The 23,295-nt window shown below is 46.7% G+C and overlaps 31 non-coding genes across 31 annotated transcripts; all 31 read left to right on the forward strand.

Annotated features, from left to right (window-relative positions):
• Positions 1 to 277: 277 nt before the first annotated feature.
• Positions 278 to 349, forward strand: Trnat-agu (transfer RNA threonine (anticodon AGU)). Its single transcript has one exon. It is a non-coding gene; the product is annotated as a tRNA-Thr (tRNA).
• Positions 350 to 893: 544 nt separating this feature from the next.
• On the forward strand, positions 894 to 966 carry Trnar-ucg (transfer RNA arginine (anticodon UCG)). Its single transcript has one exon. It is a non-coding gene; the product is annotated as a tRNA-Arg (tRNA).
• Positions 967 to 1,405: 439 nt separating this feature from the next.
• On the forward strand, positions 1,406 to 1,478 carry Trnak-cuu (transfer RNA lysine (anticodon CUU)). The gene has a single exon. It is a non-coding gene; the product is annotated as a tRNA-Lys (tRNA).
• Positions 1,479 to 1,799: 321 nt separating this feature from the next.
• Positions 1,800 to 1,871, forward strand: Trnat-agu (transfer RNA threonine (anticodon AGU)). Its single transcript has one exon. It is a non-coding gene; the product is annotated as a tRNA-Thr (tRNA).
• A 544-nt stretch (positions 1,872 to 2,415) lies between these two features.
• Trnar-ucg (transfer RNA arginine (anticodon UCG)) lies at positions 2,416 to 2,488 on the forward strand. The gene has a single exon. It is a non-coding gene; the product is annotated as a tRNA-Arg (tRNA).
• A 439-nt stretch (positions 2,489 to 2,927) lies between these two features.
• Trnak-cuu (transfer RNA lysine (anticodon CUU)) lies at positions 2,928 to 3,000 on the forward strand. Its single transcript has one exon. It is a non-coding gene; the product is annotated as a tRNA-Lys (tRNA).
• A 321-nt stretch (positions 3,001 to 3,321) lies between these two features.
• Positions 3,322 to 3,393, forward strand: Trnat-agu (transfer RNA threonine (anticodon AGU)). Its single transcript has one exon. It is a non-coding gene; the product is annotated as a tRNA-Thr (tRNA).
• A 544-nt stretch (positions 3,394 to 3,937) lies between these two features.
• Trnar-ucg (transfer RNA arginine (anticodon UCG)) lies at positions 3,938 to 4,010 on the forward strand. Its single transcript has one exon. It is a non-coding gene; the product is annotated as a tRNA-Arg (tRNA).
• Positions 4,011 to 4,449: 439 nt separating this feature from the next.
• Trnak-cuu (transfer RNA lysine (anticodon CUU)) lies at positions 4,450 to 4,522 on the forward strand. Its single transcript has one exon. It is a non-coding gene; the product is annotated as a tRNA-Lys (tRNA).
• A 321-nt stretch (positions 4,523 to 4,843) lies between these two features.
• Trnat-agu (transfer RNA threonine (anticodon AGU)) lies at positions 4,844 to 4,915 on the forward strand. Its single transcript has one exon. It is a non-coding gene; the product is annotated as a tRNA-Thr (tRNA).
• Positions 4,916 to 5,459: 544 nt separating this feature from the next.
• On the forward strand, positions 5,460 to 5,532 carry Trnar-ucg (transfer RNA arginine (anticodon UCG)). The gene has a single exon. It is a non-coding gene; the product is annotated as a tRNA-Arg (tRNA).
• A 440-nt stretch (positions 5,533 to 5,972) lies between these two features.
• Trnak-cuu (transfer RNA lysine (anticodon CUU)) lies at positions 5,973 to 6,045 on the forward strand. The gene has a single exon. It is a non-coding gene; the product is annotated as a tRNA-Lys (tRNA).
• Positions 6,046 to 6,366: 321 nt separating this feature from the next.
• On the forward strand, positions 6,367 to 6,438 carry Trnat-agu (transfer RNA threonine (anticodon AGU)). The gene has a single exon. It is a non-coding gene; the product is annotated as a tRNA-Thr (tRNA).
• A 547-nt stretch (positions 6,439 to 6,985) lies between these two features.
• On the forward strand, positions 6,986 to 7,058 carry Trnar-ucg (transfer RNA arginine (anticodon UCG)). The gene has a single exon. It is a non-coding gene; the product is annotated as a tRNA-Arg (tRNA).
• A 439-nt stretch (positions 7,059 to 7,497) lies between these two features.
• Positions 7,498 to 7,570, forward strand: Trnak-cuu (transfer RNA lysine (anticodon CUU)). The gene has a single exon. It is a non-coding gene; the product is annotated as a tRNA-Lys (tRNA).
• Positions 7,571 to 7,891: 321 nt separating this feature from the next.
• Positions 7,892 to 7,963, forward strand: Trnat-agu (transfer RNA threonine (anticodon AGU)). Its single transcript has one exon. It is a non-coding gene; the product is annotated as a tRNA-Thr (tRNA).
• Positions 7,964 to 8,507: 544 nt separating this feature from the next.
• On the forward strand, positions 8,508 to 8,580 carry Trnar-ucg (transfer RNA arginine (anticodon UCG)). The gene has a single exon. It is a non-coding gene; the product is annotated as a tRNA-Arg (tRNA).
• Positions 8,581 to 9,019: 439 nt separating this feature from the next.
• On the forward strand, positions 9,020 to 9,092 carry Trnak-cuu (transfer RNA lysine (anticodon CUU)). The gene has a single exon. It is a non-coding gene; the product is annotated as a tRNA-Lys (tRNA).
• A 321-nt stretch (positions 9,093 to 9,413) lies between these two features.
• On the forward strand, positions 9,414 to 9,485 carry Trnat-agu (transfer RNA threonine (anticodon AGU)). Its single transcript has one exon. It is a non-coding gene; the product is annotated as a tRNA-Thr (tRNA).
• Positions 9,486 to 10,029: 544 nt separating this feature from the next.
• Trnar-ucg (transfer RNA arginine (anticodon UCG)) lies at positions 10,030 to 10,102 on the forward strand. Its single transcript has one exon. It is a non-coding gene; the product is annotated as a tRNA-Arg (tRNA).
• Positions 10,103 to 10,542: 440 nt separating this feature from the next.
• Trnak-cuu (transfer RNA lysine (anticodon CUU)) lies at positions 10,543 to 10,615 on the forward strand. The gene has a single exon. It is a non-coding gene; the product is annotated as a tRNA-Lys (tRNA).
• Positions 10,616 to 10,936: 321 nt separating this feature from the next.
• Positions 10,937 to 11,008, forward strand: Trnat-agu (transfer RNA threonine (anticodon AGU)). The gene has a single exon. It is a non-coding gene; the product is annotated as a tRNA-Thr (tRNA).
• Positions 11,009 to 11,555: 547 nt separating this feature from the next.
• Trnar-ucg (transfer RNA arginine (anticodon UCG)) lies at positions 11,556 to 11,628 on the forward strand. Its single transcript has one exon. It is a non-coding gene; the product is annotated as a tRNA-Arg (tRNA).
• Positions 11,629 to 12,067: 439 nt separating this feature from the next.
• Positions 12,068 to 12,140, forward strand: Trnak-cuu (transfer RNA lysine (anticodon CUU)). The gene has a single exon. It is a non-coding gene; the product is annotated as a tRNA-Lys (tRNA).
• Positions 12,141 to 12,461: 321 nt separating this feature from the next.
• On the forward strand, positions 12,462 to 12,533 carry Trnal-aag (transfer RNA leucine (anticodon AAG)). Its single transcript has one exon. It is a non-coding gene; the product is annotated as a tRNA-Leu (tRNA).
• Positions 12,534 to 13,077: 544 nt separating this feature from the next.
• Trnar-ucg (transfer RNA arginine (anticodon UCG)) lies at positions 13,078 to 13,150 on the forward strand. Its single transcript has one exon. It is a non-coding gene; the product is annotated as a tRNA-Arg (tRNA).
• A 440-nt stretch (positions 13,151 to 13,590) lies between these two features.
• Positions 13,591 to 13,663, forward strand: Trnak-cuu (transfer RNA lysine (anticodon CUU)). Its single transcript has one exon. It is a non-coding gene; the product is annotated as a tRNA-Lys (tRNA).
• A 321-nt stretch (positions 13,664 to 13,984) lies between these two features.
• On the forward strand, positions 13,985 to 14,056 carry Trnat-agu (transfer RNA threonine (anticodon AGU)). The gene has a single exon. It is a non-coding gene; the product is annotated as a tRNA-Thr (tRNA).
• A 6,634-nt stretch (positions 14,057 to 20,690) lies between these two features.
• On the forward strand, positions 20,691 to 20,763 carry Trnak-cuu (transfer RNA lysine (anticodon CUU)). Its single transcript has one exon. It is a non-coding gene; the product is annotated as a tRNA-Lys (tRNA).
• A 304-nt stretch (positions 20,764 to 21,067) lies between these two features.
• Trnat-agu (transfer RNA threonine (anticodon AGU)) lies at positions 21,068 to 21,139 on the forward strand. The gene has a single exon. It is a non-coding gene; the product is annotated as a tRNA-Thr (tRNA).
• Positions 21,140 to 21,689: 550 nt separating this feature from the next.
• Trnar-ucg (transfer RNA arginine (anticodon UCG)) lies at positions 21,690 to 21,762 on the forward strand. Its single transcript has one exon. It is a non-coding gene; the product is annotated as a tRNA-Arg (tRNA).
• The last annotated feature ends 1,533 nt before the right edge of the window (positions 21,763 to 23,295 follow it).

Here is a 23,295-nt window from a genome sequence, read left to right on the forward strand (position 1 = left end):
GTGAGCCTTGCGTAATGAACGTAACGGGTTACGACGATGCCTAGCTTCGTATGAATATCAGAGGAACGGTATTTGAAGCTGAAAGTAACTCTGAAATGAAATAAATGTGTTGTTTTGGAATTTTAGGTGTACATCGATATCGTGTGAGATGTGTAGGAAAGCAGCAGCTGTGCTAACTAAATGCAAATAATGGTCGCTCATGCGGTGCGTTTCGAGCTGAATGGCTCCGATTCACTAGTCTGTAAGAAGAAAGTAGCCGAAAAGTGCGCTAGGAGGCGCCTCCTTAGCTCAGTGGCAGAGCGCTGGTCTAGTAAACCAGAGGTCGTGAGTTCGATCCTCCCAGGAGGCAAATGAATTTTGTAACAGCCCCTCCCATCGTGGCCCTTTCGAAAAAAGCGGTCAAGGATAAAAAAAATTATGAATGGGTGCGGTATTTAAGAAATGCTCTCGCAAATGAATAGTGTGAATGGTGCTATTAAAGTGGGCACCAGAAACTGCTGCTTTTGGCAGTCTCCGGAGAATGCCGACGTGAAATACTTAGTTCTTGTGATGTATTTTCTACCCCTGATAAAGACCCTCGCGATTGTCGTCGTCGTCGGCGGCGCCGCCGCCGCTTTGGTAATAGCGACAACTCGCCATTGTATCACATAGGGTAAGGTACCTTCTGCAAGCAACTGAGATGGCACTAAGCGATTGAAGCTGATTTGCAACCTCTTGTTTGATCAGCGTCATAAGGGCTTGAATGTAACTTGCGATGGGACACAGCCATAAGTAGCGTCGTACTTTTAGTACTGAAATTTGAGATGGAAAACTGCGTCAAAGAGGGAAATTCATTCTGCCAAGCGTACAAATGGCGAAAATGAGGTGTGGGTGGGGAAGTATATTGCGCCAGTGACCGTGTGGCCTAATGGATAAGGCGTCGGACTTCGGATCCGAAGATTGCAGGTTCGAATCCTGTCACGGTCGAGTTTTTCCTGTTCTGCAAAAGATGCATGCTGTTTTACTGTGTTGTTTGAGTACTGCAAAACTAGTTGGAAGTTGCTGCTGTCCGCTTCCTGGCTGCAAAACCGGCGTCTACCTGAAGCACAAGCAAGTCGAGGGTGATCTGTAGCGAAATTTTCGGCACAGTGCCGTTCAGGAGAGTTTTTGTTGGAACCACTGTATCTGATTCAGGACCAAAGGGCTACGCCACAGGCGTCTGCGCACAGTCGAGCATGTGTGTTGAATAATGGTGCTGATAGCCACGTATCATTTCAAGCAGATTTGATGCCTTTCGGAGACAATTTTTCATTGAATAGGATTGTAGCTGATTTGTGGCAGCAGGAAATAAGCTGTCGTCAAAAGAATCTTCAATAGATGGTCGCAAGTCAAATCAGTATTGTATGGCTCGTAACGCGTGCGTGCAGCCCGGCTAGCTCAGTCGGTAGAGCATGAGACTCTTAATCTCAGGGTCGTGGGTTTGAGCCCCACGCTGGGCGGCGCAAAATTTTGTGTCTACGCGGATCCAACATGCGCCCCTCTCGTGAGCCTTGCGTAATGAACGTAACGGGTTACGACGATGCCTAGCTTCGTATGAATATCAGAGGAACGGTATTTGAAGCTGAAAGTAACTCTGAAATGAAATAAATGTGTTGTATTGGAATTTTAGGTGTACATCCATATCGTGTGAGATGTGTAGGAAAGCAGCAGCTGTGCTAACTAAATGCAAATAATGGTCGCTCATGCGGTGCGTTTCGAGCTGAATGGCTCCGATTCACTAGTCTGTAAGAAGAAAGTAGCCGAAAAGTGCGCTAGGAGGCGCCTCCTTAGCTCAGTGGCAGAGCGCTGGTCTAGTAAACCAGAGGTCGTGAGTTCGATCCTCCCAGGAGGCAAATGAATTTTGTAACAGCCCCTCCCATCGTGGCCCTTTCGAAAAAAGCGGTCAAGGATAAAAAAAATTATGAATGGGTGCGGTATTTAAGAAATGCTCTCGCAAATGAATAGTGTGAATGGTGCTATTAAAGTGGGCACCAGAAACTGCTGCTTTTGGCAGTCTCCGGAGAATGCCGACGTGAAATACTTAGTTCTTGTGATGTATTTTCTACCCCTGATAAAGACCCTCGCGATTGTCGTCGTCGTCGGCGGCGCCGCCGCCGCTTTGGTAATAGCGACAACTCGCCATTGTATCACATAGGGTAAGGTACCTTCTGCAAGCAACTGAGATGGCACTAAGCGATTGAAGCTGATTTGCAACCTCTTGTTTGATCAGCGTCATAAGGGCTTGAATGTAACTTGCGATGGGACACAGCCATAAGTAGCGTCGTACTTTTAGTACTGAAATTTGAGATGGAAAACTGCGTCAAAGAGGGAAATTCATTCTGCCAAGCGTACAAATGGCGAAAATGAGGTGTGGGTGGGGAAGTATATTGCGCCAGTGACCGTGTGGCCTAATGGATAAGGCGTCGGACTTCGGATCCGAAGATTGCAGGTTCGAATCCTGTCACGGTCGAGTTTTTCCTGTTCTGCAAAAGATGCATGCTGTTTTACTGTGTTGTTTGAGTACTGCAAAACTAGTTGGAAGTTGCTGCTGTCCGCTTCCTGGCTGCAAAACCGGCGTCTACCTGAAGCACAAGCAAGTCGAGGGTGATCTGTAGCGAAATTTTCGGCACAGTGCCGTTCAGGAGAGTTTTTGTTGGAACCACTGTATCTGATTCAGGACCAAAGGGCTACGCCACAGGCGTCTGCGCACAGTCGAGCATGTGTGTTGAATAATGGTGCTGATAGCCACGTATCATTTCAAGCAGATTTGATGCCTTTCGGAGACAATTTTTCATTGAATAGGATTGTAGCTGATTTGTGGCAGCAGGAAATAAGCTGTCGTCAAAAGAATCTTCAATAGATGGTCGCAAGTCAAATCAGTATTGTATGGCTCGTAACGCGTGCGTGCAGCCCGGCTAGCTCAGTCGGTAGAGCATGAGACTCTTAATCTCAGGGTCGTGGGTTTGAGCCCCACGCTGGGCGGCGCAAAATTTTGTGTCTACGCGGATCCAACATGCGCCCCTCTCGTGAGCCTTGCGTAATGAACGTAACGGGTTACGACGATGCCTAGCTTCGTATGAATATCAGAGGAACGGTATTTGAAGCTGAAAGTAACTCTGAAATGAAATAAATGTGTTGTATTGGAATTTTAGGTGTACATCCATATCGTGTGAGATGTGTAGGAAAGCAGCAGCTGTGCTAACTAAATGCAAATAATGGTCGCTCATGCGGTGCGTTTCGAGCTGAATGGCTCCGATTCACTAGTCTGTAAGAAGAAAGTAGCCGAAAAGTGCGCTAGGAGGCGCCTCCTTAGCTCAGTGGCAGAGCGCTTGTCTAGTAAACCAGAGGTCGTGAGTTCGATCCTCCCAGGAGGCAAATGAATTTTGTAACAGCCCCTCCCACCGTGGCCCTTTCGAAAAAAGCGGTCAAGGATAAAAAAAATTATGAATGGGTGCGGTATTTAAGAAATGCTCTCGCAAATGAATAGTGTGAATGGTGCTATTAAAGTGGGCACCAGAAACTGCTGCTTTTGGCAGTCTCCGGAGAATGCCGACGTGAAATACTTAGTTCTTGTGATGTATTTTCTACCCCTGATAAAGACCCTCGCGATTGTCGTCGTCGTCGGCGGCGCCGCCGCCGCTTTGGTAATAGCGACAACTCGCCATTGTATCACATAGGGTAAGGTACCTTCTGCAAGCAACTGAGATGGCACTAAGCGATTGAAGCTGATTTGCAACCTCTTGTTTGATCAGCGTCATAAGGGCTTGAATGTAACTTGCGATGGGACACAGCCATAAGTAGCGTCGTACTTTTAGTACTGAAATTTGAGATGGAAAACTGCGTCAAAGAGGGAAATTCATTCTGCCAAGCGTACAAATGGCGAAAATGAGGTGTGGGTGGGGAAGTATATTGCGCCAGTGACCGTGTGGCCTAATGGATAAGGCGTCGGACTTCGGATCCGAAGATTGCAGGTTCGAATCCTGTCACGGTCGAGTTTTTCCTGTTCTGCAAAAGATGCATGCTGTTTTACTGTGTTGTTTGAGTACTGCAAAACTAGTTGGAAGTTGCTGCTGTCCGCTTCCTGGCTGCAAAACCGGCGTCTACCTGAAGCACAAGCAAGTCGAGGGTGATCTGTAGCGAAATTTTCGGCACAGTGCCGTTCAGGAGAGTTTTTGTTGGAACCACTGTATCTGATTCAGGACCAAAGGGCTACGCCACAGGCGTCTGCGCACAGTCGAGCATGTGTGTTGAATAATGGTGCTGATAGCCACGTATCATTTCAAGCAGATTTGATGCCTTTCGGAGACAATTTTTCATTGAATAGGATTGTAGCTGATTTGTGGCAGCAGGAAATAAGCTGTCGTCAAAAGAATCTTCAATAGATGGTCGCAAGTCAAATCAGTATTGTATGGCTCGTAACGCGTGCGTGCAGCCCGGCTAGCTCAGTCGGTAGAGCATGAGACTCTTAATCTCAGGGTCGTGGGTTTGAGCCCCACGCTGGGCGGCGCAAAATTTTGTGTCTACGCGGATCCAACATGCGCCCCTCTCGTGAGCCTTGCGTAATGAACGTAACGGGTTACGACGATGCCTAGCTTCGTATGAATATCAGAGGAACGGTATTTGAAGCTGAAAGTAACTCTGAAATGAAATAAATGTGTTGTATTGGAATTTTAGGTGTACATCCATATCGTGTGAGATGTGTAGGAAAGCAGCAGCTGTGCTAACTAAATGCAAATAATGGTCGCTCATGCGGTGCGTTTCGAGCTGAATGGCTCCGATTCACTAGTCTGTAAGAAGAAAGTAGCCGAAAAGTGCGCTAGGAGGCGCCTCCTTAGCTCAGTGGCAGAGCGCTTGTCTAGTAAACCAGAGGTCGTGAGTTCGATCCTCCCAGGAGGCAAATGAATTTTGTAACAGCCCCTCCCACCGTGGCCCTTTCGAAAAAAGCGGTCAAGGATAAAAAAAATTATGAATGGGTGCGGTATTTAAGAAATGCTCTCGCAAATGAATAGTGTGAATGGTGCTATTATAGTGGGCATCAAAATGTGCTGCTTTTGGCAGTCTCCGGAGAATGCCGACGTGAAATACTTAGTTCTTATGATGTATTTTCTACCCCTGATAAAGACCCTCGCGATTGTCGTCGTCGTCGGCGGCGCCGCCGCCGCTTTGGTAATAGCGACAACTCGCCATTGTATCACATAGGGTAAGGTACCTTCTGCAAGCAACTGAGATGGCACTAAGCGATTGAAGCTGATTTGCAACCTCTTGTTTGATCAGCGTCATAAGGGCTTGAATGTAACTTGCGATGGGACACAGCCATAAGTAGCGTCGTACTTTTAGTACTGAAATTTGAGATGGAAAACTGCGTCAAAGAGGGAAATTCATTCTGCCAAGCGTACAAATGGCGAAAATGAGGTGTGGGTGGGGAAGTATATTGCGCCAGTGACCGTGTGGCCTAATGGATAAGGCGTCGGACTTCGGATCCGAAGATTGCAGGTTCGAATCCTGTCACGGTCGAGTTTTTCCTGTTCTGCAAAAGATGCATGCTGTTTTACTGTGTTGTTTGAGTACTGCAAAACTAGTTGGAAGTTGCTGCTGTCCGCTTCCTGGCTGCAAAACCGGCGTCTACCTGAAGCACAAGCAAGTCGAGGGTGATCTGTAGCGAAATTTTCGGCACAGTGCCGTTCAGGAGAGTTTTTGTTGGAACCACTGTATCTGATTCAAGACCAAAGGGCTACGCCACAGGCGTCTGCGCACAGTCGAGCATGTGTGTTGAATAATGGTGCTGATAGCCACGTATCATTTCAAGCAGATTTGATGCCTTTCGGAGACAATTTTTCAATGAATAGGATTGTAGCTGATTTGTGGCAGCAGGAAATAAGCTGTCGTCAAAAGAATCTTCAATAGATGGTCGCAAGTCCAATCAGTATTGTATGGCTCGTAACGCGTTGCGTGCAGCCCGGCTAGCTCAGTCGTTAGAGCATGAGACTCTTAATCTCAGGGTCGTGGGTTCGAGCCCCACGCTGGGCGGCGCAAAATTTTGTGTCTACGCGGATCCAACATGCGCCCCTCTCGTGAGCCTTGCGTAATGAACGTAACGGGTTACGACGATGCCTAGCTTCGTATGAATATCAGAGGAACGGTATTTGAAGCTGAAAGTAACTCTGAAATGAAATAAATGTGTTGTTTTGGAATTTTAGGTGTACATCGATATCGTGTGAGATGTGTAGGAAAGCAGCAGCTGTGCTAACTAAATGCAAATAATGGTCGCTCATGCGGTGCGTTTCGAGCTGAATGGCTCCGATTCACTAGTCTGTAAGAAGAAAGTAGCCGAAAAGTGCGCTAGGAGGCGCCTCCTTAGCTCAGTGGCAGAGCGCTGGTCTAGTAAACCAGAGGTCGTGAGTTCGATCCTCCCAGGAGGCAAATGAATTTTGTAACAGCCCCTCCCATCGTGGCCCTTTCGAAAAAAACGGTCAAGGATAAAAAAAATTATGAATGGGTGCGGTATTTAAGAAATGCTCTCGCAAATGAATAGTGTGAATGGTGCTATTAAAGTGGGCACCAGAAACTGCTGCTTTTGGCAGTCTCCGGAGAATGCCGACGTGAAATACTTAGTTCTTGTGATGTATTTTCTACCCCTGATAAAGACCCTCGCGATTGTCGTCGTCGTCGTCGGCGGCGCCGCCGCCGCTTTGGTAATAGCGACAACTCGCCATTGTATCACATAGGGTAAGGTACCTTCTGCAAGCAACTGAGATGGCACTAAGCGATTGAAGCTGATTTGCAACCTCTTGTTTGATCAGCGTCATAAGGGCTTGAATGTAACTTGCGATGGGACACAGCCATAAGTAGCGTCGTACTTTTAGTACTGAAATTTGAGATGGAAAACTGCGTCAAAGAGGGAAATTCATTCTGCCAAGCGTACAAATGGCGAAAATGAGGTGTGGGTGGGGAAGTATATTGCGCCAGTGACCGTGTGGCCTAATGGATAAGGCGTCGGACTTCGGATCCGAAGATTGCAGGTTCGAATCCTGTCACGGTCGAGTTTTTCCTGTTCTGCAAAAGATGCATGCTGTTTTACTGTGTTGTTTGAGTACTGCAAAACTAGTTGGAAGTTGCTGCTGTCCGCTTCCTGGCTGCAAAACCGGCGTCTACCTGAAGCACAAGCAAGTCGAGGGTGATCTGTAGCGAAATTTTCGGCACAGTGCCGTTCAGGAGAGTTTTTGTTGGAACCACTGTATCTGATTCAGGACCAAAGGGCTACGCCACAGGCGTCTGCGCACAGTCGAGCATGTGTGTTGAATAATGGTGCTGATAGCCACGTATCATTTCAAGCAGATTTGATGCCTTTCGGAGACAATTTTTCATTGAATAGGATTGTAGCTGATTTGTGGCAGCAGGAAATAAGCTGTCGTCAAAAGAATCTTCAATAGATGGTCGCAAGTCAAATCAGTATTGTATGGCTCGTAACGCGTGCGTGCAGCCCGGCTAGCTCAGTCGGTAGAGCATGAGACTCTTAATCTCAGGGTCGTGGGTTTGAGCCCCACGCTGGGCGGCGCAAAATTTTGTGTCTACGCGGATCCAACATGCGCCCCTCTCGTGAGCCTTGCGTAATGAACGTAACGGGTTACGACGATGCCTAGCTTCGTATGAATATCAGAGGAACGGTATTTGAAGCTGAAAGTAACTCTGAAATGAAATAAATGTGTTGTATTGGAATTTTAGGTGTACATCCATATCGTGTGAGATGTGTAGGAAAGCAGCAGCTGTGCTAACTAAATGCAAATAATGGTCGCTCATGCGGTGCGTTTCGAGCTGAATGGCTCCGATTCACTAGTCTGTAAGAAGAAAGTAGCCGAAAAGTGCGCTAGGAGGCGCCTCCTTAGCTCAGTGGCAGAGCGCTGGTCTAGTAAACCAGAGGTCGTGAGTTCGATCCTCCCAGGAGGCAAATGAATTTTGTAACAGCCCCTCCCATCGTGGCCCTTTCGAAAAAAGCGGTCAAGGATAAAAAAAATTATGAATGGGTGCGGTATTTAAGAAATGCTCTCGCAAATGAATAGTGTGAATGGTGCTATTAAAGTGGGCACCAGAAACTGCTGCTTTTGGCAGTCTCCGGAGAATGCCGACGTGAAATACTTAGTTCTTGTGATGTATTTTCTACCCCTGATAAAGACCCTCGCGATTGTCGTCGTCGTCGGCGGCGCCGCCGCCGCTTTGGTAATAGCGACAACTCGCCATTGTATCACATAGGGTAAGGTACCTTCTGCAAGCAACTGAGATGGCACTAAGCGATTGAAGCTGATTTGCAACCTCTTGTTTGATCAGCGTCATAAGGGCTTGAATGTAACTTGCGATGGGACACAGCCATAAGTAGCGTCGTACTTTTAGTACTGAAATTTGAGATGGAAAACTGCGTCAAAGAGGGAAATTCATTCTGCCAAGCGTACAAATGGCGAAAATGAGGTGTGGGTGGGGAAGTATATTGCGCCAGTGACCGTGTGGCCTAATGGATAAGGCGTCGGACTTCGGATCCGAAGATTGCAGGTTCGAATCCTGTCACGGTCGAGTTTTTCCTGTTCTGCAAAAGATGCATGCTGTTTTACTGTGTTGTTTGAGTACTGCAAAACTAGTTGGAAGTTGCTGCTGTCCGCTTCCTGGCTGCAAAACCGGCGTCTACCTGAAGCACAAGCAAGTCGAGGGTGATCTGTAGCGAAATTTTCGGCACAGTGCCGTTCAGGAGAGTTTTTGTTGGAACCACTGTATCTGATTCAGGACCAAAGGGCTACGCCACAGGCGTCTGCGCACAGTCGAGCATGTGTGTTGAATAATGGTGCTGATAGCCACGTATCATTTCAAGCAGATTTGATGCCTTTCGGAGACAATTTTTCATTGAATAGGATTGTAGCTGATTTGTGGCAGCAGGAAATAAGCTGTCGTCAAAAGAATCTTCAATAGATGGTCGCAAGTCAAATCAGTATTGTATGGCTCGTAACGCGTGCGTGCAGCCCGGCTAGCTCAGTCGGTAGAGCATGAGACTCTTAATCTCAGGGTCGTGGGTTTGAGCCCCACGCTGGGCGGCGCAAAATTTTGTGTCTACGCGGATCCAACATGCGCCCCTCTCGTGAGCCTTGCGTAATGAACGTAACGGGTTACGACGATGCCTAGCTTCGTATGAATATCAGAGGAACGGTATTTGAAGCTGAAAGTAACTCTGAAATGAAATAAATGTGTTGTATTGGAATTTTAGGTGTACATCCATATCGTGTGAGATGTGTAGGAAAGCAGCAGCTGTGCTAACTAAATGCAAATAATGGTCGCTCATGCGGTGCGTTTCGAGCTGAATGGCTCCGATTCACTAGTCTGTAAGAAGAAAGTAGCCGAAAAGTGCGCTAGGAGGCGCCTCCTTAGCTCAGTGGCAGAGCGCTTGTCTAGTAAACCAGAGGTCGTGAGTTCGATCCTCCCAGGAGGCAAATGAATTTTGTAACAGCCCCTCCCACCGTGGCCCTTTCGAAAAAAGCGGTCAAGGATAAAAAAAATTATGAATGGGTGCGGTATTTAAGAAATGCTCTCGCAAATGAATAGTGTGAATGGTGCTATTATAGTGGGCATCAAAATGTGCTGCTTTTGGCAGTCTCCGGAGAATGCCGACGTGAAATACTTAGTTCTTATGATGTATTTTCTACCCCTGATAAAGACCCTCGCGATTGTCGTCGTCGTCGGCGGCGCCGCCGCCGCTTTGGTAATAGCGACAACTCGCCATTGTATCACATAGGGTAAGGTACCTTCTGCAAGCAACTGAGATGGCACTAAGCGATTGAAGCTGATTTGCAACCTCTTGTTTGATCAGCGTCATAAGGGCTTGAATGTAACTTGCGATGGGACACAGCCATAAGTAGCGTCGTACTTTTAGTACTGAAATTTGAGATGGAAAACTGCGTCAAAGAGGGAAATTCATTCTGCCAAGCGTACAAATGGCGAAAATGAGGTGTGGGTGGGGAAGTATATTGCGCCAGTGACCGTGTGGCCTAATGGATAAGGCGTCGGACTTCGGATCCGAAGATTGCAGGTTCGAATCCTGTCACGGTCGAGTTTTTCCTGTTCTGCAAAAGATGCATGCTGTTTTACTGTGTTGTTTGAGTACTGCAAAACTAGTTGGAAGTTGCTGCTGTCCGCTTCCTGGCTGCAAAACCGGCGTCTACCTGAAGCACAAGCAAGTCGAGGGTGATCTGTAGCGAAATTTTCGGCACAGTGCCGTTCAGGAGAGTTTTTGTTGGAACCACTGTATCTGATTCAAGACCAAAGGGCTACGCCACAGGCGTCTGCGCACAGTCGAGCATGTGTGTTGAATAATGGTGCTGATAGCCACGTATCATTTCAAGCAGATTTGATGCCTTTCGGAGACAATTTTTCAATGAATAGGATTGTAGCTGATTTGTGGCAGCAGGAAATAAGCTGTCGTCAAAAGAATCTTCAATAGATGGTCGCAAGTCCAATCAGTATTGTATGGCTCGTAACGCGTTGCGTGCAGCCCGGCTAGCTCAGTCGTTAGAGCATGAGACTCTTAATCTCAGGGTCGTGGGTTCGAGCCCCACGCTGGGCGGCGCAAAATTTTGTGTCTACGCGGATCCAACATGCGCCCCTCTCGTGAGCCTTGCGTAATGAACGTAACGGGTTACGACGATGCCTAGCTTCGTATGAATATCAGAGGAACGGTATTTGAAGCTGAAAGTAACTCTGAAATGAAATAAATGTGTTGTTTTGGAATTTTAGGTGTACATCGATATCGTGTGAGATGTGTAGGAAAGCAGCAGCTGTGCTAACTAAATGCAAATAATGGTCGCTCATGCGGTGCGTTTCGAGCTGAATGGCTCCGATTCACTAGTCTGTAAGAAGAAAGTAGCCGAAAAGTGCGCTAGGAGGCGCCTCCTTAGCTCAGTGGCAGAGCGCTGGTCTAGTAAACCAGAGGTCGTGAGTTCGATCCTCCCAGGAGGCAAATGAATTTTGTAACAGCCCCTCCCATCGTGGCCCTTTCGAAAAAAACGGTCAAGGATAAAAAAAATTATGAATGGGTGCGGTATTTAAGAAATGCTCTCGCAAATGAATAGTGTGAATGGTGCTATTAAAGTGGGCACCAGAAACTGCTGCTTTTGGCAGTCTCCGGAGAATGCCGACGTGAAATACTTAGTTCTTGTGGTGTATTTTCTACCCCTGATAAAGACCCTCGCGATTGTCGTCGTCGTCGTCGGCGGCGCCGCCGCCGCTTTGGTAATAGCGACAACTCGCCATTGTATCACATAGGGTAAGGTACCTTCTGCAAGCAACTGAGATGGCACTAAGCGATTGAAGCTGATTTGCAACCTCTTGTTTGATCAGCGTCATAAGGGCTTGAATGTAACTTGCGATGGGACACAGCCATAAGTAGCGTCGTACTTTTAGTACTGAAATTTGAGATGGAAAACTGCGTCAAAGAGGGAAATTCATTCTGCCAAGCGTACAAATGGCGAAAATGAGGTGTGGGTGGGGAAGTATATTGCGCCAGTGACCGTGTGGCCTAATGGATAAGGCGTCGGACTTCGGATCCGAAGATTGCAGGTTCGAATCCTGTCACGGTCGAGTTTTTCCTGTTCTGCAAAAGATGCATGCTGTTTTACTGTGTTGTTTGAGTACTGCAAAACTAGTTGGAAGTTGCTGCTGTCCGCTTCCTGGCTGCAAAACCGGCGTCTACCTGAAGCACAAGCAAGTCGAGGGTGATCTGTAGCGAAATTTTCGGCACAGTGCCGTTCAGGAGAGTTTTTGTTGGAACCACTGTATCTGATTCAGGACCAAAGGGCTACGCCACAGGCGTCTGCGCACAGTCGAGCATGTGTGTTGAATAATGGTGCTGATAGCCACGTATCATTTCAAGCAGATTTGATGCCTTTCGGAGACAATTTTTCATTGAATAGGATTGTAGCTGATTTGTGGCAGCAGGAAATAAGCTGTCGTCAAAAGAATCTTCAATAGATGGTCGCAAGTCAAATCAGTATTGTATGGCTCGTAACGCGTGCGTGCAGCCCGGCTAGCTCAGTCGGTAGAGCATGAGACTCTTAATCTCAGGGTCGTGGGTTTGAGCCCCACGCTGGGCGGCGCAAAATTTTGTGTCTACGCGGATCCAACATGCGCCCCTCTCGTGAGCCTTGCGTAATGAACGTAACGGGTTACGACGATGCCTAGCTTCGTATGAATATCAGAGGAACGGTATTTGAAGCTGAAAGTAACTCTGAAATGAAATAAATGTGTTGTATTGGAATTTTAGGTGTACATCGATATCGTGTGAGATGTGTAGGAAAGCAGCAGCTGTGCTAACTAAATGCAAATAATGGTCGCTCATGCGGTGCGTTTCGAGCTGAATGGCTCCGATTCACTAGTCTGTAAGAACAAAGTAGCCGAAAAGTGCGCTAGGAGGCGCCTCCTTAGCTCAGTGGCAGAGCGCTGGTGTAAGAAACCAGAGGTCGTGAGTTCGATCCTCCCAGGAGGCAAATGAATTTTGTAACAGCCCCTCCCACCGTGGCCCTTTCGAAAAAAGCGGTCAAGGATAAAAAAAATTATGAATGGGTGCGGTATTTAAGAAATGCTCTCGCAAATGAATAGTGTGAATGGTGCTATTATAGTGGGCATCAAAATGTGCTGCTTTTGGCAGTCTCCGGAGAATGCCGACGTGAAATACTTAGTTCTTATGATGTATTTTCTACCCCTGATAAAGACCCTCGCGATTGTCGTCGTCGTCGGCGGCGCCGCCGCCGCTTTGGTAATAGCGACAACTCGCCATTGTATCACATAGGGTAAGGTACCTTCTGCAAGCAACTGAGATGGCACTAAGCGATTGAAGCTGATTTGCAACCTCTTGTTTGATCAGCGTCATAAGGGCTTGAATGTAACTTGCGATGGGACACAGCCATAAGTGGCGTCGTACTTTTAGTACTGAAATTTGAGACGGAGAACTGCGTCAAAGAGGAAAATTCATTCTGCCAAGTGTACAAATGGCGAAAATGAGGTGTGGGTGGGGAAGTATACTGCGCCAGTGACCGTGTGGCCTAATGGGTAAGGCGTCGGACTTCGGATCCAAAGGTTGCAGGTTTGAATCCTGTTACGGTCGAGTTTTTCCTGTTCTGCAAAAGATGCATGCTGTTTTACTGTGTTGTTTGAGTACTGCAAAACTAGTTGGAAGTTGCTGCTGTCCGCTTCCTGGCTGCAAAACCGGCGTCTACCTGAAGCACAAGCAAGTCAAGGGTGATCTGTAGCGAAATTTTCGGCACAGTGCCGTTCAGGAGAGTTTTTGTTGGAACTACTGCATCTGATTCAGGACCCAAGGGCTACGCCACAGGCGTCTGCGCACAGTCGAGCATGTGTGTTGAATAATGGTGCTGATAGCCACGTATCATTTCAAGCAGATTTGATGCCTTTCGGAGACAATTTTTCATTGAATAGGATTGTAGCTGATTTGTGGCAGCAGGAAATAAGCTGTAGTCAAAAGAATCTTCAATAGATGGTCGCAGGTCAAATCAGTATTGTATGGCTCGTAACGCGTTGCGTGCAGCCCGGCTAGCTCAGTCGGTAGAGCATGAGACTCTTAATCTCAGGGTCGTGGGTTCGAGCCTCACGTTGGGCGGCGCAAAATTTTGTGTCTACGCGGATCCAACATGCGCCCCTCTCGTGAGCCTTGCGTAATGAACGTAACGGGTTATGACGATGCCTAGCTTCGTATGAATATCAGAGGAACGGTATTTGAAGCTGAAAGTAACTCTGAAATGAAATAAATGTGTTGTTTTGGAATTTTAGGTGTACATCGATATCGTGTGAGATGTGTAGGAAAGCAGCAGCTGTGCTAACTAAATGCAAATAATGGTCGCTCATGCGGTGCGTTTCGAGCTGAATGGCTCCGATTCACTAGTCTGTAAGAAGAAAGTAGCCGAAAAGTGCGCTAGGAGGCGCCTCCTTAGCTCAGTGGCAGAGCGCTGGTCTAGTAAACCAGAGGTCGTGAGTTCGATCCTCACAGGAGACAAATGAATTTTGTAACAGCCCCTCCCACCGTGGCCCTTTCGAAAAAAGCGTTCAAGGATAAAAAAAATTATGAATGGGTGCGGTATTTAAGAAATGCTCTCGCAAATGAATAGTGTGAATGGTGCTATTGAAGTGGGCACCAGAAACTGCTGCTTTAGGCAGTCTCCGGAGAATGCCGACGTGAAATACTTAGTTCTTGTGATGTATTTTCTACCCCTGATAAAGACCCTCGCGATTGTCGTCGTCGTCGGCGGCGGCGGCGGCGCCGCCGCCGCTTTGGTAATAACGACAACTCGCCATTGTATCACATAGGGTGAGGTACCTTCTGCAAGCGACTGAGATGGCACTAAACGATTGAAGCTGATTTGCCACCTCTTGTTTGATCAGCGTCATAAGGGCTTGAATGTAACTTGCGATGGGACACAGCAAGAAGTAGCGTCGTACTTTTAGTACTGAAATTTGAGATGGAGTACTGCGTCAAAGAGGGAAATTCATTCTGCCAAGTGTACAAATGGCGAAAATGAGGTGTGGGTGGGGAAGTATATTGCGCCAGTGACCGTGTGGCCTAATGGACATTCCGGCTTTCGCTGTCGCCGCGGTCGGACGTGCCAGCTGGCTGCTCCGCGTCGTCGGTGTCGTTGCCAGTTTTTTTCTGTTTGCCGTTGTGTGTTTTTGTGTTCCGAGTGATTCACGTGCATTGTACTTTTTTTTTTTTGTGGTCGTCCTTTTCGTTAGCAACTTGCCGATCTTGTACGGGATTGGGACTTGACCGGATTCCATACAGCTGCAGCGCCATGTCTACCACCATCCGGAAAAACACCCTGGTTTTCGGCTTTGACAAGGATACCCGCCGAGTGCAACCGACCGCCCTCGAGATTCATGACTGGCTAACCGAGGTAATAGGCATCACTTCTGATTCTGTGCACACCACCCAGCTAGATTCTGATCGTTATTGCGTGTTTGTCAAGTTTCTCAGTCCAGTAGCAGTTGATCGACTTATTGAAAAAATCGGCAAACAAGTCCCTTTTGTTCATCGCGACGGCACCACTAGTATGGTTACTGTAACACGTGCCGATACCTCGATTCAGACAGTTCGAGTACTTAACTTGCCCATAGAGATTGACAATGCTAAAATTAAAGATGCACTTTCTAAGTTTGGTGAGGTTAAAGAAATTGTCAACGAAAAGTGGTCGTCTCGCTACAAATTACAATGTTTCAATGGGATTAGATCTGTGGACATGGAAGTAAAAATGAACATTCCTTCTCACATTACGGTTGATGGTTATAAGGCTCACATTATATATTCTGGTCAAGCCCCCACCTGCCATATCTGCAATGAACTAGGCCATCTTCGCCAGGACTGCCCCCGCCTAGTTTTTGTCTTAAAAAATAATCTCCAGCCGCGGCGTAGATTAACACTTAACGAGGTAATGGCAGTAGATACTTCTGGTTCTTCTGCACCCCCTGATGTTGATGCTCCCCAGGCAACTACCTCCGAGACCCCGCCCATAACCGCTGATGCGTTTCCACCACTCGTAGGACGGCAAACTGCTGCGCCAGTTTGTCTTGAAAGTGAATCTCAGCAAAAGAAAAGGCCGCTGGAACGTAGTGATGAGCATTCGGATGAGGAAGTATCTCCCGCGACTCCTGCAGCCCGGAAACCAAAACCATCAACCGCGGAGGATTTAGTACCAGATGATGTTATGCGGGTCGATTTTGAAGCCAGTGCGGATGGACTTGAGGGGATGCCGAATTCTGAGACGCCGGGTCATGAACAGGAACCTCCAATTTTGAGTGCCGCGCCCGAAGGACAACAGCCGCTACAACGCGCACACAGTGAGGAAGTGTTGTGTCAACAACGCGCTACAGCTGACGCCCGACAACAAGTTTCGGGCGGAAGTAAACAAGTGCAAGTGTTTACCAACCTGCCAGCTGCTGGCGGCAGTGCTGCGACAACGACACGACCGCGTCTCAAAGAATCCACAAAAATTTCGGGACCTCAAAACGCCCCACGACGAAGGCTCAATCCACAGCCAAATCTCTCCGCTCCTCGCAACAAGGGAAATTCCACTTCCTCGCAAGCGGATGTAGTACCCCGAAATATTAGTTATGAAATTGTGAGGGAACGATCCGGAGATGACAACAGCAAAGAACTCGGCGAAGCCCATCCTCCACAGTAGTAATTCCGTTGGTACAAGGCTCGTTCCATGCTGTCGCCTACGGTTGCAAAGCTTCTTTGTGTTTTTTTCTGTCCTTTTCTCCGGTTATGGTTCACAGCATTCACTGTGTCGTTTTTGCTACAACCGGCTTAGTGTATCACTTGTTATCGTTTTTATTTTCCTTCTTGATCTAATAATCCTCTCATGGCTGCTCACATTATACCTTTTTTAATTCTGCAGCCGGCACTCTTGAGCTCGATGCCATCGTTTTGTTATACTTTTACATCTCATTACCTATATGCTACAGGCCTATACTATCACCTCCCTTAATATCAATAGGATTACGTCAGAGTTAAAACTTGCTTTATTAAAACAATTTTTGTTTGACTCTGGTACAGATATTGCCATTTTACAGGAGGTTGCAACATGGCAACTTAACATTCCCGGCTATGTTGCAATACTCAATTTCGCTCCTGAATTCAGTGCTGGCACAGCGATTTTAGTTAGGGAAGGAATACCTATAACCGATGTCGAAAAGTTAGACTCTGGACGGGGCATAGGCGTGAATATCTTGGGCGTCAGTGTAATCAACCTGTATGCACCATCTGGAAGTACACGGCGCGCTGACAGATCGAAGTTTTTTAAGGAGGATATCATTTACTTACTGCGGAGAGACTCGCCAAACTTGATCATTGCCGGCGATTTTAATTGTGTATTGCACCATAAATATCAATCCCCCAATTTTAATTATTCCCCTGAATTAAACTTTCTTGTTTCCCAAATGAAACTGAGGGACGCGTGGGAAGTTAAGTATCCCACGCTTGTGAAATACACGCACATTTCACATAATTCCAGTAGCAGGATTGATAGAATCTATATGTCAAGTCACATAGTGAGGAATTTGCTACAAGTGGAAATCACTCCAGTCAGCTTCTCTGATCACTGTAGTGTGAGTGCCTGCATAAACTTAGACCGGCAACCAACTCACTGGTTTAGGAATCAGTGGAGCATGAATGTCGGCCTTTTAACAGACGACAAGCTCGAGGTCGAATTAAAGACAGCTTGGGAAATTTGCTTGCGCTCTGTACACAACTTTCCGAGTGTCTTGGAGTGGTGGACCCGCAAGGCGAAGCCCAAATTACGGAAAGTAATTATATCTTATAGTATAGAGAGATCTCGGGCAGTTCACCGTACAATGGAATTTTACTACATGGTCTTAAGGGATTTGTATGATCAGGCAGATGGCTCAGACAGGCGCCTGTCCGACATCAAGAAAATTAAAGCGACATTATTAAGCTTAAAGAGAAAACAACTGGAGGGTCTTAAACTTAAGTCAAAAGCCAGATCCGTTAGCGAGGACGAAACGGCTGCGTTATATCATCTGATTAAACATCGCAAGAACCGACGACGGATATTCATGGACGAACTTAAATTAGAAAACGGTACTGTCCTCACTGTGCAAAACGAGATCATCAGAGAAATCCACAGGTATTACAGTGCCCTGTATGAGGCAGAAGCAACGCAAGAGGACGATTTGGATGAGTTATTTGCGTTTACAACCTCCACAATTACTGCCGACGACAACGCCAGCTTATTTTCAGCTTTTAGTCCAGATGAAGTCCTTGAAATAATTCGCGGCTCCCCTAAAAGTAAATCGCCGGGCCCTGATGGCCTTCCGGTCGAATTCTATCAACGATATTGGAGTATCATAGGTGATAAGTTGACACAAGCCGTTAACGACGTACTGCGGGGAAAGTTTGTACCATCAGAACTTAAAGAATGTAAAATCGTGTTGATTCCTAAAAATAAGGGATGTAAAAAGATTAACAACTTCCGGCCGATTTCTCTTCTTAATTCAGATTATAAGATTATTGCGAGAGCTTTAAACAATCGAATGATGCCGTTGACCGCAAACATAATTGGGCAACAGCAAACTTGTGCTTATAGGCGATCAATATTTCAGACTACAGCACAATATAGAGATATCGTCGCTCTGTCGTCTGCCAGCACCATTAATTGCGGCCTCCTTTTTCTCGATTTTTATAAAGCATTTGATAGTGTCAGCCATAAATACCTCTTCGAAACGATGCGGAGGATGGGCTTCGGGCATGACTCCATCGCTGTCGTGCGCAATATGATCACTGGTCTGGCCGCCACGATCTCCGTTAACTGCCAGCTCACAAGACCAATTACCATCGCAAGGGGTGTCCCCCAAGGAAGCCCCCTTTCCATGTTGCTCTTTGTCATCTCCCTAGAACCATTGCTGCGGCTAGTACATGAGCACATGACGGGCATAACGATCGCCGGGAAGAAAACTGCTGTTGGGGCATATGCTGATGATGTCGGCATCGTCGTGAGGAACAGGGATGATGTGATTGTACTGGAGGCAGACCTCAGGCGCTATTGTTCCGCTTCTGGCGCAAAAATGAATGAAACTAAAAGCAAATTTCTACGTATAAGGGGACTTGACGATGTCGGCCTAGAATGGGCTACCCATGTTACGGAACACAAATCTCTTGGGACGATACTGACGGTCCCTCCACAAAGGATGATAACGGTAAATTGGCGGGATGTCTTGTTCAAAGTCAAGGGTGCTTTAATAGATAACGTTTATCGCAGTATGGACCAAATTCAGAGGGTTAAATTTATAAATACATGTATCCTGTCGCGAGCATATTATGTGGCACAGGTCTTTCCAATCCCCACTGTCATAGCCAAACAGATAATGAGCCAGTTGACCAATTTTCTGTGGCGGGGGGAAATATTTCGAGTTGACGTGAAGACTGTGACCCTCGACCCTCTGCATGGCGGTCTGGGTCTGACCGATCTGAACGCCAAAGCAATGGCTTTGTACATTAAACGGATGACATCCTTAATCCAAAACTACTCTGACACCCTTACGGCAAAGTTGTTTGAGGCAGTCGCGCCGAAAAGCGTAGAACCGCCCATCAATGTGCAGACGATCGACTACCAGCTCTCCCACATCCGCACATATTATCTGGAAAAGAGCTACTTGAGCGAGGTCCTTCTCCAACATCGACCTTTAACCGCCAAGGACATTCTGGAGCACAGGAAACAATATGAGGGCAAGAACAAAATCGAACAAAAGCACACTGGAGTCAATTGGGATGTCCTGTGGGCGAACATCAGCAGCAGTGTACTTCCGTCTTTGGTCAGGTCGACATGGTACAAAACGGTTAACAACATTATCAGCACAAATGAGCGCCTGCATGCGATTGGGCTAAGCGACACAGCCCATTGTCCAGATTGTCACCAAGTGGATACTGTTCCCCACAGATATACTTGCAGTCACCGCATGCGCAATTGGCAATGGGTTCGTCAAAAAGTCGCCCTTATAACTCGGACTTCTGAAAATAACATCGACACGAACTTACTGCACAGACCAGACGTCAAATATTTTCCGCCAACTAAAAATTATGCTGTCATGTGGCTGTTGGGCCAATATACAAGTCATGTCTTCAATCGGCTGACGGGCGAAGAGTACAGCGAGTTTCAGTTACACATGGAAACGGAATATACTAAAATTAGAAACTACGCGGATCACCGTCGCAAGTACGGTAATATGCTTCATATTGCATTCACTAGAACAGGTATTGGATAGCTGTTCGAGCTCTGAAACCTTCACCCGTTAATGTATCAACCGAATGATCTGGCTCCAGTCCCATATTGATGCTTTTCCAATATATAAATAAATAAATAAATACATAAATAAATGATAAAAAAAATTAAGGCACAAAAAATAAAAAAAAAAATCAATATTCCTTTACAATCAATGTGAGTGATGACGGGTATGGGGGCGGCACCGTGGCCAGGCCTCTGACTAATTGACCCCTGCCCACCTTGTCGCCATCTGCCTGCCCCGCTCAATTTAAAAAAAAAAAAAAAAAGTTGGTAGAGCACTTGCCCGCGAAAGGCAAAGGTCCCGAGTTCGAGTCTAAAAAAAAAAAAAAAAAAAAAGGGATAAGGCGTCGGACTTCGGATCCGAAGATTGCAGGTTCGAATCCTGTCACGGTCGAGTTTTTCCTGCTCTGCAAAATATCCATGCTGTTTTACTGTGTTGTTTGAGTACTGCAAAACTAGTTGGAAGTTGCTGCTGTCCGCTTCCTGGCTGCAAAACCGGCGTCTACCTGAAGCACAAGCAAGTCAAGGGTGATCTGTAGCGAAATTTTCGGCACAGTGCCGTTCAGGAGAGTTTTTGTTGGAACTACTGCATCTGATTCAGGAGCCAAGGGCTACGCCACAGGCGTCTGCGCACAGTCGAGCATGTGTGTTGAATAATGGTGCTGATAGCCACGTATCATTTCAAGCAGATTTGATGCCTTTCGGAGACAATTTTTCATTGAGTAGGATTGTAGCTGATTTGTGGCAGCAGGAAATAAGCTGTAGTCAAAAGAATCTTCAATAGATGGTCGCAGGTCAAATCAGTATTGTATGGCTCGTAAGGCGTTGTGTGCAGCCTGGCTAGCTCAGTCGGTAGAGCATGAGACTCTTAATCTCAGGGTCGTGGGTTCGAGCCCCACGCTGGGCGGCGCAAAATTTTGTGTCTACGCGGATCCAACATGCGCCCCTCTCGTGAGCCTTGCGTAATGAACGTAACGGGTTACGACGATGCCTAGCTTCGTATGAATATCAGAGGAACGGTATTTGAAGCTGAAATAAATGTGTTGTTTTGGAATTTTAGGTGTACATCGATATCGTGTGAGATGTATAGGAAAGCAGCAGCTGTGCTAACTAAATGCAAATAATGGTCGCTCATGCGGTGCATTTCGAGCTGAATGGCTCCGATTCACTAGTCTGTAAGAATAAAGTAGCCGAAAAGTGCGCTAGGAGGCGTCTCCTTAGCTCAGTGGCAGAGCGCTGGTCTAGTAAACCAGAGGTCGTGAGTTCGATCCTCACAAGAGGCAAATGAATTTTGTAACAGCCCCTCCCACCGTGGCCCTTTCGAAAAAAGCGGTCAAGGATAAAAAAAATTATGAATGGGTGCGGTATTTAAGAAATGCTCTCGCAAATCAATAGTGTGAATGGTGCTATTAAAGTGGGCACCAGAAACTGCTGCTTTTGGCAGTCTCCGGAGTATGCCGACGTGAAATACTTAGTTCTTGTGATGTATTTTCTACCCCTGATAAAGGCCCTCGCGATTGTCGTCGACGTCGTCGGCGGCGGCGCCGCCGCCGCTTTGGTAATAGCGACAACTCGCCATTGTATCACATAGGGTAAGGTACCTTCTGCAAGCAACTGAGATGGCACTAAGCGATTGAAGCTGATTTGCAACCTCTTGTGTGATCAGCGTCATAAGGGCTTGAATGTAACTTGCGATGGGACTCAGCCATAAGTAGCGTCGTACTTTTAGTACTGAAATTTGAGATGGAGAACTGCGTCAAAGAGGGAAATTCATTCTGCCAAGTGAACAAATGGGTAAAATGAGTTGTGGGTGGGGAAGTATATTGCGCCAGTGACCGTGTGGCCTAATGGATAAGGCGTCGGACTTCGGATCCGAAGATTGCAGGTTCGAATCCTGTCACGGTCGAGTTTTTCCTGTTCTGCAAAAGATGCATGTTGTTTTACTGTGTTGTTTGAGTACTGCAAAACTAGTTGGAAGTTGCTGCTGTCCGCTTCCTGGCTGCAAAACCGGCGTCTACCTGAAGCACAAGCAAGTCAAGGGTGATCTGTAGCGAAATTTTCGGCACAGTGCCGTTCAGGAGAGTTTTTGTTGGAACTACTGCATCTGATTCAGGACCCAAGGGCTACGCCACAGGCGTCTGCGCACAGTCGAGCATGTGTGTTGAATAATGGTGCTGATAGCCATGTATCATTTCAAGCAGATTTGATGCCTTTCGGAGACAATTTTTCATTGAGTAGGATTGTAGCTGATTTGTGGCAGCAGGAAATAAGCTGTAGTCAAAAGAATCTTCAATAGATGGTCGCAGGTCAAATCAGTAATGTATGGCTCGTAACGCGTTGCGTGCAGCCCGGCTAGCTCAGTCGGCAGTCGCGCTTCAGCTGTGCTACCGTGTGGACGTGTGTACTGCTGCGCTCCGACTGTGTTGTTTACATACTTGTTCTGCTGTTGTCTCCTTTGCTGTCTGTCCGTTCATCTACGTGTTTGTATATCTTCGTTAGTGTTTGGCTGTTTGTCACCGTTCTGTCACTCACCGGAATTTCGGTTTTTTAACCGGAGTTTCATCCCTGTTCTGAATCATGTCTACGAACGTCAGGAAAAACACACTGATCTTCGCTTTTGATAAGGAAACCCGTCATATCCAGCCAACGTCCCTGGAAATACACGATTGGATTACTGAGGTAATTGGTGTCAACTCTGATTCCGTCCATACAATGCAGTTAGACAATGATAAATACTGTATTTTTGTTAAGTTTGAGAGCTCGGTGACGATAGATAGACTTTTAGCAAAGTGGGGTAGTGAAGTAGAATTCATTCACAGAGACGGCTCGAAGAGCAAAGTTCGGATCTGGCGAGCTGATATTGTTTACACTACCGTTCGCGTGCTTAACTTACCTATTGAAATTGATAATGATTTAATTAAGGATGCGCTTTGCAAGTATGGTGACGTTAAATCTGTTAATAATGAACATTGGTCTCGTCACTACAAACTGCAGTGTTTTAACGGAATTCGATCTGTGGAGATGGACATCAAGACCAATATTCCGTCTCATATATTTGTACATGGCTACAAGGCGCAAATTGTGTATTCAGGTCAAGTACCGACCTGTCATGTTTGTAATGAGTCTGGCCACTTTAGACAGGATTGTCCGCGGCGGGTTTTTGTATTGAAAAGCAACCTAACGCAACGCCAGAAACTTACCCTAAATGATGTCTTGCCAAATAATGTATCTGTCCCGTTGGGTGTGAATACTGCCCAAGCAAACCACTCTGATTTATCCGTAAATGATATTACTCAATTTCCATGTTTAGATAAAAAGGCTGATCTTGACACCCCCGCATCCTCCGAATTGCAGACAAAAAAACGGCCCCATGAGATAACTGATAGCTGTTCTGACGACGAGTTGTCTGACAAATCTCACTCCGCACGCAAACAAAAAC

This window comes from Schistocerca cancellata, chromosome 8 (assembly GCF_023864275.1).
Source record: "Schistocerca cancellata isolate TAMUIC-IGC-003103 chromosome 8, iqSchCanc2.1, whole genome shotgun sequence".
NCBI classification, from domain to species: domain Eukaryota; kingdom Metazoa; phylum Arthropoda; class Insecta; order Orthoptera; family Acrididae; genus Schistocerca; species Schistocerca cancellata.